At 42.8% G+C, this 9,793-nt stretch overlaps 1 pseudogene; it reads left to right on the forward strand.

Annotated features, from left to right (window-relative positions):
• The first annotated feature begins 1,503 nt into the window (after positions 1 to 1,503).
• Positions 1,504 to 4,323, forward strand: LOC146763011 (uncharacterized; annotated as a pseudogene).
• Positions 4,324 to 9,793: the final 5,470 nt, after the last annotated feature.

The following is a 9,793-nucleotide window of genomic DNA, read 5'->3' on the forward strand; positions in this document are numbered from 1 at the left end:
TCTGGGTTAGTTCAAGCTGATGCTTTCAAAAGGGCTACAGGAGACAATACTGTTGTCAAAGCTTTGCAGGGGTGATTTGGAACTTTCCCTAAGCCACAGGAAATACAATCTGATAATGGATCTCATTTCACTGCTAGAGTTGTACAGGACTGGGCAAAAAGTGAAGGAATTAAATGGACTTTTCACACCCCTTACTATCCCCAATCTAACAGGATTGTAGAAAGGACTAATGGTCTTTTAAAACGACTGTTGAGACCCCAGGAAGGAAATTGGGATCTTCGGTTGTGGAAAGCTGTAAAAGGTGTAAATGACAGGTGGGGAGTAAATGGGTGCCCCAAGACCACTGCTTTTTGTCCAACAGCTCCAAGCATAATTCCCTCACTGCAAGGACCTAATGATTCTAAAAATCCTGCAAATTACCCTGGGCAACCTGTCTTGGTAGACCTCCCTACCACAGGGCAGGTACCACTTGCACTGAAAACTCCTTTGAATAAATATGCATGGATAGCCTCTGATACTCTAGGAAAAGAGCATCAGATAAATACACGCTGGATAATTCCATCATTCTAACCTTTTCTGCCCTATAGTGGCAGGATTCTTCTGTTATGTTTGCTTTTACAGAAGAACCCCGAGGGACATTATCATCTGAACCATGATAAAATTGGTGATACTTTTCTGCATCTTACCACAAATCTACAGCCAACACTCCCCTGAGTGGTCGTGGTCTGAAGCTACCATCGAACACACTAATGTGATAGGATCATATCCTAAAGATCGCCACCCGAATCTGGCAACTGTTGTGCTACATAACTCTAAGGCATATTGTCCAAGTGAGTGGAAATGGGATCAGAAGGACTGGACCAGAACCCTAACTGGAATGATTGGTGAGACTATTGTGGTAGCATGCAGAAAAGTGGAAGGATCCTTACATGAGAAAGCTTCTTCTATCACAGTTGCTGGAAGTTTTATGGAACCAGGAGGAAAAAATAATTTAGAAATCCTTCAGCGAAAGTGTGCCCTACAAAGAGATGGGAGTGTATCAAAACATTTCCCCTTACCTTGTGCTGCTGTCAAGAATATACTGGTAACTATACTTCAGGTCCCCAAAACAACAATGTTGTAATTACATTAGATAGTGAATATGAACCCAATGATTGCTGGTATAGTTTTGTTTTAGCTAAAACTACTTATGTGACATGTCTTTGACAAAATAACTTAACCAACACGTTGGACTTACAAGGTCTGGTTTACAAATTTAAAATTAATGCTACAACCAACAATAACACAATAATTGCACCCCAATCGACATAAAGTCCCTTTACCGAAGGGCCGTGGTCACAAGCTTTTGTTTATTTTTCTGGGTACATGGGAAATGCAAAGGATTTAAATCTACTAACTCTTTTTATGCATAATAATCAAATATACACTAAGCAAGAATGGAAAGAACAAAAAACCTGGCAGCTTCAAGGGAAAATAGGGGAGAAAATTAGTATAGGATGCCGAATGAGTAACAAAACTGCCTACGATAAGGCAACGTCAATTAGTGTCCTAACAGGTAAAACAAACAAGCGAGAGGAGGTTTGCACAGATCCAAGCATACAGGAGTGTTGGCACAATTTTACACTAACACAAACTGCAGAAGTAGTTTGTCTTTGGGGCAAAGATACTGAAGGACTTTCTTTTAAATTTATAATAAATGTTATAACCCAAACTACTACAGTTTATACCACCACCACCACTCAAACCCAACCACCAGTTAGGCTTACCCCGAAAATTTCTAAAGTTGGACCATATATAATTAGGAAAACTGGCCAACAACAAATATTGTTCAATCCGGCATAGTCTCTTAAACAAGTTAAATTGCTAATGCAAAGCAATGTCTCTGAAATTCATCCAGCTTGTTCACCTTTCTTGCAAACTTCTTTCCAGGGTTGGACGACCTGGTTGCAACAGTGGAACCCTTCTAAAACACGGATGCCAAGAGACATAACTGGTGTTGTGGGAACAGGATTGGGAATTCTAAATAGTATTAATTCAGAAGTATTATTGAATAAATTGGCTGCTACAACTAAAGATTTGACCCAATTACAACAACCACTGCAATCGTCCTTATCGGCCTTGGGAACGCATCAGTGGTTGCTAACAAACATATTACCAAATTGGGAAAAGGTAAATATGAATGTCCATGAATTGATAATTGATGCACTCAATGCTACACAAAGCAATGTTTCTTCAGCCCTTAGCTGCATCCAGGCACAATTATAGATGCAGTCAGTTGCTGCTTCAATTATAAGAGAAGGTGAAGAAGGCACATTTCCTACTGAGATTTGGAAAATAGTTTGGGACAGTGACACTGACTTTGAAAAAGATTTCCAATCCTGGTGGAATTTGGTGAACTTTACTTATGATCCCACTGCAAACTTAGCCACAGCTTTTGTGTTAACCATACGCAATGCCTCGGTGCATTCAATATTCCCCATTATTGCATTAGGATTGAATCATGATGGAGCCACTCTCTATCCTTCCGAGCATAGAGAAGGGGCCTGACAAATTGATGATAAATGGCAAACTGTTAATTTAGAATCTTGTATTGTCCGAGAACAACAAGGGTTCATCTCTGAAGGCAATGCAATTATAGCTCAAGATATCTGTTTAGACACAGAACAAAATATCTGTCACTTTGAAATTCATCCTAACGAAACTTCTAAAACATTCCTTGTATATATAGGAAATGGATGTGCATGCTTTAGAACTGCTTGTAACACAGTGTAGTAGAAGACACAGTAGTAGATACTAAAAATCATTCAAATTTTTGTGCTTGCAATTTCACTAAAATTACAGGATGTGATTTTTCTTTTGAAGCTCCAGTTACTTCATATCAACTTTTAGAATCCAATTACACACTGATTCATAAGCTATTGCCTACCCCCATTGGAATGAATCTTACTCTGGTAAGGCAATTGTTGCTTCACCAGGACTTAATTGAAATCTTAGGAAAAATCAAGGAGAACGGACAGAAAACATTGGTAACTGTTCATCATGATGTACAAGAAATACATCGGGTTATAGAAAGGGTGAAAAGTGATACTGAACACAGGTGGTGGGATACACTTTTTGGGTGGTCACCTACTGCTACAGGTATCCTGAACAAATTGTGTCATCCCATTGTTGTCCTTTTGATTTTAGTTTTGATTGGCTTTGCTTTATCAGCAATCTTGCTTATAATGAATTGGAGAATGATAAACCGATTAACAAAATTGACAGCTATAATTAATGCACACCACTTGGCCAATGTGCCTTATACTATAGACATCCCCAGGACTATAGACACAAAGCAATTATAAGATTAGAAGATGATTTGTTTTAGTAACTTAGAAAACCTGATTTGAATTTTTAAAGATTGTTTTAATTAATATTATTATTAAAGAATTGTTTTAATATTATTTAATCAACTCATTGTTTATCGATTAGAAATTTGCTCCAATTAATATTGATTAATTAATATTTATTATATTGCTTATTGTTGTTTTAATTAATACTAATTATTGTTTATTGTTTTAGTACTTTCCCTGTCCTCCTTTCCCCTCCTTTTCCTTTTTCCCTTCTCTGAGATATGCTGCCAACACTAGACAAGTCCTGAAGACTTCACAACGACACTACGGAACCCTGCTGAAGATCTCTTGAGGGCAATCGTCAGTCACGGGGTGGTGTAAGAGGCCGTCTGAAAACCCTCACTCATTTGCCTGCCGATTGCCACGAGCAGGAACTCCCTTCCTGTTGGGAAGGATGGACATATATGATTATTCATAAATAATACAGCCAGGATGAGAACAGTTCTCCCAGCTAGCCAGTGACACCCCTGCCTTCGGATAGGTCCTGGGGTCAAATGGACTGTTCCATCTCACCCCCCAAAATATGTATGGTTCATCCCACACCTCTATCCCTCCCCTAAAACATCAAGTGTCTGTAACCCCATTGGCCCATGCTTTGTTCCAATCCACCTTGAAGCCCCTTTATAAGGAGGCTTCGAGGGGCCATGCGCTCTCTTGGAACTTCCTCCCCTCTTGGAACCTCCTCCCTCCTCTTGGAGCTTCCCCTCTCCTTGAGCATCCTTTTGTCTCTCCCCTCCCCCACCTTCTCAAGCCTGGCTACGTGCTGCGTCTGGGAGCACGAGGCAGGACCTTTCTGCACCCCCAATAAAACTCTTTCTTCAAGAGCAAACTTCAGAGAACTCTGCCTCCTTTCATCTACGCCGTGCTGGAGCCTGCTATTTTCTACACCTTCCCCCTCTGCAGTTCCAGCTTGGAGAAGGCAACAGTGTAGGTACAGCCACTGTACCATTACATTAGCAGTTCCAAACGAGGCCCGGCAAGAACTTGGCAAGGAGTTGGCAAGGACTTGGTGAAGACCCAGCATGGACCCAGCACGGAGCGGCCTACTGCAATTCCTGCTTCACTCTCCACCTTTAAGCCAAATGAACTGTTGGGGTGACTCTGGTGGTCTCTCACTGAAGACCCCTCATCTGCCTCGTTACCACTGTGACAGACGGAGATCAAGAACCCTCTCCCCAAGGACTGAGACTGAGAACCCTACCACAAAGGGGAGGGGGGGGGTAGAATGACCTGACCTGTTCTTCTCCAGTAACTTCAATGGACTTATTCTTCATTGTGCTTGTTCTGCCTGGATGATTTTCTGTAGATACACCTGTTCCCCCCATAGCAATTTCAATAGACTCTAATTGTTCTACCTGTTCCCCCCTTTTCCCTCTGTGGACTATAACTGGACCCCTGGGTTAGGTAGGACTTTGGAGACTCTCCCCAACACAACAAGACGGATCCCCATCGTCCGGACCAGTGAGGACCCCGCCTGTGTTGGTAGCTATTCCCATCCCCCCTTCTCTCTCTCTCTCTCTCTCTCTCTCTCTCTCTCTCTTTCTCTCTCCTTTTTATTTCTTTTCTGACCCCACTATCACTTTTTTTTTTTTTTTGGCCCCTAATAAAGGTGCATTTGTTGTGATTAAACTTATAGTACCCTGCTGTTTGTCTTTTGCACTTTGGGATCGGATAATGAACCATCACAACACCCCGCTATAAGCGGATCATGACAACATGAGGAATAAAGTATTCCTGCTGATTAAACTTAACAAATTACCAGGAGTTTGCATGGCATAGGGTCGTGTTTTCATGTTCACTCCATCTAGGAAAGTAAAGGTAGTTATTTCCCTACTTAACTGGGTTGTTTGGGTTCCACCAATCCCTGCAATTCCCAAAACAGGATTGACTACTGGTCAATTCCTGGGCCATATAGTGTTTGAAATGATTGCTACATCTGCTCCAGTAACGGCTGTGAGCCTCTTAGTAATATAATTATCATTGGGATGACTCAAGGTTACCTGTTTATCTGGTTTACCTCTCATAATGTTCATGGCCCAATACACTTCTGGTTTACCTGTGGAACCAAAACCGCCTGTTTCCTGCTCTTTTAATCCTGTACAGGGGATACAAGACTTAAAAGGAACAAGTTGAGCAATTCGTGATCCTTTAGAGATAGATACAGGTGGGAAAAATGTCCTAACCATAATTTTGATAACCCCTTGATAGTCTGCATCAATAACTCCAGGAATTACATCCAATCCTCTTTTGCTGGCAAATGATCTCCCGAACAAGAAAGCAGTAAACCCACCCCCCAAAGGTCCCTTTACATTAGTTTCCATCAGATGTACTACAGTCAGTGATGGTAAGGTTCACTGTGGTTTCCACATCCATTCCGGCGCTTCCAGGAGTTGCTGATTGGAGTGAGTAAAGTCCTCCAGAGGGGGTTGAGCCACCCATGCACTTCTTTGTCTCTCTGTGGTTCTGGTCATTAATTCTAGCATGTCAACAACTTCTGCTCCCTTCTGCAATGTGCCTAAAATCTGCCAAGTCTTGTCATTAGCGTTGTCAAAGGCAAGTATATTAAACAGCTTCTGCTTTGTATCTGGGTCCAGGTCAGGATGATTGTAGATGGCTCTGTGCAAGTGGTCTAAGAATTTATCAAAGTCCACATTTCCTCCTTGACATATCTGTGTAAAAGCCTGAGTATGCAGCCGATCCAGCAATGCAAGGATTCAGTTGTATGCAAGTTGTTGGCTTAGATGCAAAACTTCATTGATACTTTGGGCTTGAGCGGTTGCTGTGGTCCAGGGACCTTCTTCTAATAATTGTTGACCCCTTGAGCCTGAGGTCTTGCTTCCTCTTTTTTACATGCCCCTTCCCAATTCTTATAAAACTGAATTTGCTGGTCAGGGGGCATGATTAATCTAACCAAGGTTTGAACATCAGCTGGAATTAAAGGATCTGCTGTAAAAATGAATGTCTATAACAATTGTGCTAATTGAGACTTCAAGCCATATTGTGTAATGGCATTTTTCAATTTTTCTAATATCTTCCAATCAAATGGCTCCCATCCTCGCCCTGTGGCTTGGGTTATCACAGAGAAGACTTCTATAGTACTAGGGGAAAAAGACCCCTCTATTATTGCTTCAATTATAACTCCATTCCACTTCCTCTTTTGTGCAGCTTCTATATCAGGGTCTAGCTCTAACTCCCGATCTGCTGTGGTCAAGGCGGGTATCCGCCTCCCCCTCCATTTGTTGAGAGCTCTTTCAGAGCTTAAAATAGCTGGCAGCTCCCTCCTCTCAAAAGAATAGTCTTTTTGGGAAGTGGCTTGATCACTTTGTTGAATTACTAACTTTTGCAAATTATCTACCAAAGCTTTTAAGTCCTCTTCTACCGAGGCAAATCCTGACTCTGTCTTTTTTTCTTCAGCCTCATCTTCAGATAACGAGTGCGCAACTTCTAACACTTCACTACTGGCTGCCTCCTTTTCCCGAATACCTTTATTCTTGGGTCGGCAGCTCAAACCTCCAAGGGAGGTAGCTTCCTCACTCTGTTTCTGGTCTGAGGATTTGAATTCCTTTTCGGTTACTGGAACTAGGCTGGAGGGTTGGGGGCCACATGAAGGAACGTTTAATGTAGTCAAAAATAACTTGGTAGCAGGAAATGCCTTTGGATCAGGGTCCGGGCTCAGGGCAAAGGCAGCACAGGCTGCCGCAGCAGCTTTCTTTTCTGCCTTCATTGCCCTTAATACCTCTATGATGTTTTTCCACAGGGTAACATACTTAGATGTGTCTTTAGCTTCACCTCCTCCCGAGGTGATACAGTCCCATATCATGCAGCCCACAGCCTCCCATGTCAATACCTCAAAAACGACCTGCGTCCCTGGTATGCGGTTATGATCCCATGCCCAGTAAATAAGTCTCTTCAGAGTGGAAGCATCATATTTCTGCCCTCTCTTAGAGACAATATGTTGGAGGAGTTTCTGGACCCCATATCTCTCATGATCCAACCCCATCTCCTCCCCAGCTGCTTACCTGATCAGAGCGAGATCATCTTCATCAATTCGTCTTCACTCAAAGCTCCAACCTCTCTTCCTCTTGCCAGGGCAGCGAGGATACTTCCGACTGTCTTCTCCACCTCCCGAAGGCTGTCGCTGAACCTCTGCATAGCAGTGAAATAGCCGTTCTTTGGGCTCTTGTTTGGGCGCCAAAAATGCGGAGGATCAGAAAAGGGCCATCACGCCATGATCAATATGATCAAGTGAAGCCAATTTATTGCAAAAACTAAGCTATATTTATACTGTGTTCTATTGTTCCCATGCCTCAAGCTAATACATGCTTGGTTAGGCCTAACTGTTCATGTGCCTCAAGCTAATACATGATTGGTTAAATCCTTCTGAGAACGCATTTTTAGCTTTTGGTTAATTTAGTTATTTTTTCTTCTTCATGAATCTCGCTGTGGTTTTCTTGTCTGCCTTTGCATCCTAAACTGTCTGGAGCTAAGCATGTTCTTCTTCTTTCATGTCCTTCAAGGGCATTGTGAACTTCTACTCAGTCTCAATGAAGACTGGGTTATGCATTGTTATGGTTTGACACTGGCACAATGCCAGTGCCTCTATGAAAATGTAATTTCTCTATTGAATGCTGTGAAGTGGAATCAAGAGTAGAGCAAAGCAGGCTCAAGCTTAATAACAGGGAAAAAAAAAAACTTTATTAAGTTACTACTATAAAAGAAAAAAAAGAAAGGAAAAAGGAAAAAAAGACACACATGTCGGAACTCAAAATGTCTCTCAGATATTTTTAGAGGTTCCAGGCCTTGGTCGGAAGCATTTTAGACCCTGGCAGGCAGCTGAAAAACAGCTGTGATTTTGAGTTTGAGCCATGGAATGAATTACCAACTTTGGAGGTGGAACAAGCAGTCACAAAAGGTTAGATAGTATAGTAAAAGTAATTACAAAGTAGAGGGGAAATTTTTTTAGTATTGTACAGGGGGGTTTTAGCACATGTACAGGGGGGTTTTCACTTTGTACATGGGGGTCAGAAGTTCTAAGATGGAGAAAAGTGGGCTGATCCTGTTCTTCCTTCTTCTTCTTCCTTGCCTCCATGTTCTTGGTGATGTTGGCACTCACAGATTGGTTGAGAGTAGAAAAGCACTTTGTAATATAGGTAGTAGGTATTGGGGGAAAACTATAAACATGTAATACGTAATATATCATATAAAAGATAGCAGCAGCCCTGGGCGGGAGGAGAGACGAAGAAGACAGCAGATAGAGAGGATGTCAGTGTGTGTGTGTGCCTCTACCCAGGCCACTGATCAAATAGCCGCAGTCCAAGAACATAATCTGTTAGATAACTAGCAATAAACTGCCTTGAGATCGAACAGCTAAAGCCTGCGGCGTTTTTCTTTGGAAGCACGGGTTGGAGGAGGAATTTCACCACCATATGAGACCCCAGAGCAAGGCTGGGGTTCTCACACACACAATGATCAAAATGAAAACCTTGTAAAGTATTCTTCTTCCCACCACGTAACTCCAACAAACCACAGTGAGACGCAATCTGGACCCTAATCAGGTTTTCACCCTCCAGACACCCTCCCTTTGAGGGAGACAGGAGTCTCTCCTGTGCCACAGACCCCCCAGGAAAACACAGCTCTACATCTTGTGTTTCTATGTTATACATGGCACGGCCCGGAGAAAAGTTTGCCATGGTGACCCTTCTCTTTTCCATGCACAGTGCTCTTACTACGAATGCATGGATGGACAGACTGCTTTTAGGATTTTTTCTTTTCAAGGATGCCCTGCTAAGAGGGGAGAAACCAACAGTTCAGTTTTTCATTTTTTGGGACCACAGTCCCCCCTATTTTCCCATTTTCCCCTGGGGCCAAGGGTCCAAGAACAGAGATCTTCCTTTCTTCTCCTTCTTTTGAGGACAGGGGGCACTACTACAAACCCCCTAACTTTTTCTCTGTTCACTCTAATTCTGTCTTTTCTCAGCTGACGCAGGTCTTTTGACTCACTGGCATCCTCCTAAAATACAGTCTCTCTTGAAGGAGAAGACTGGTTCAGGTTGTGGCTAACATGGAAAAGTCCAGCCAAAAGCCACTCCTTGTCCCCCTCCCATCTAGAATTTCTCCTTCTAACATCCCAGGGTCCAAGGTGTCCCTCTTCCTCTCTTTCAAACCGAGGAGGGGAAAGGAAAATTCACAAAGCTTTCATCTCTCAAGGAAGGGTTAAAAGTCCGAACTCCCCAGGGATGGCTCTCTGCCCAGACTCCGGCAACTCCCATGCACTGGGCACCTTGCAGCTCCCCCCACTCCTCCTTCCTCGCGGTGGAATTGCTGACAGAACTGTCGCTGTCTCTTTTTCTCTCTCTCTCGGGAGAGAAACTCGGGGGAGGCGGGGGGAGAACGGAGACATC

The sequence above is a fragment of the Lonchura striata genome, chromosome W (assembly GCF_050655825.1).
Source record: "Lonchura striata isolate lonStrDom1 chromosome W, ASM5065582v1, whole genome shotgun sequence".
In the NCBI taxonomy this organism is placed as follows: Eukaryota; Metazoa; Chordata; class Aves; order Passeriformes; family Estrildidae; genus Lonchura; species Lonchura striata.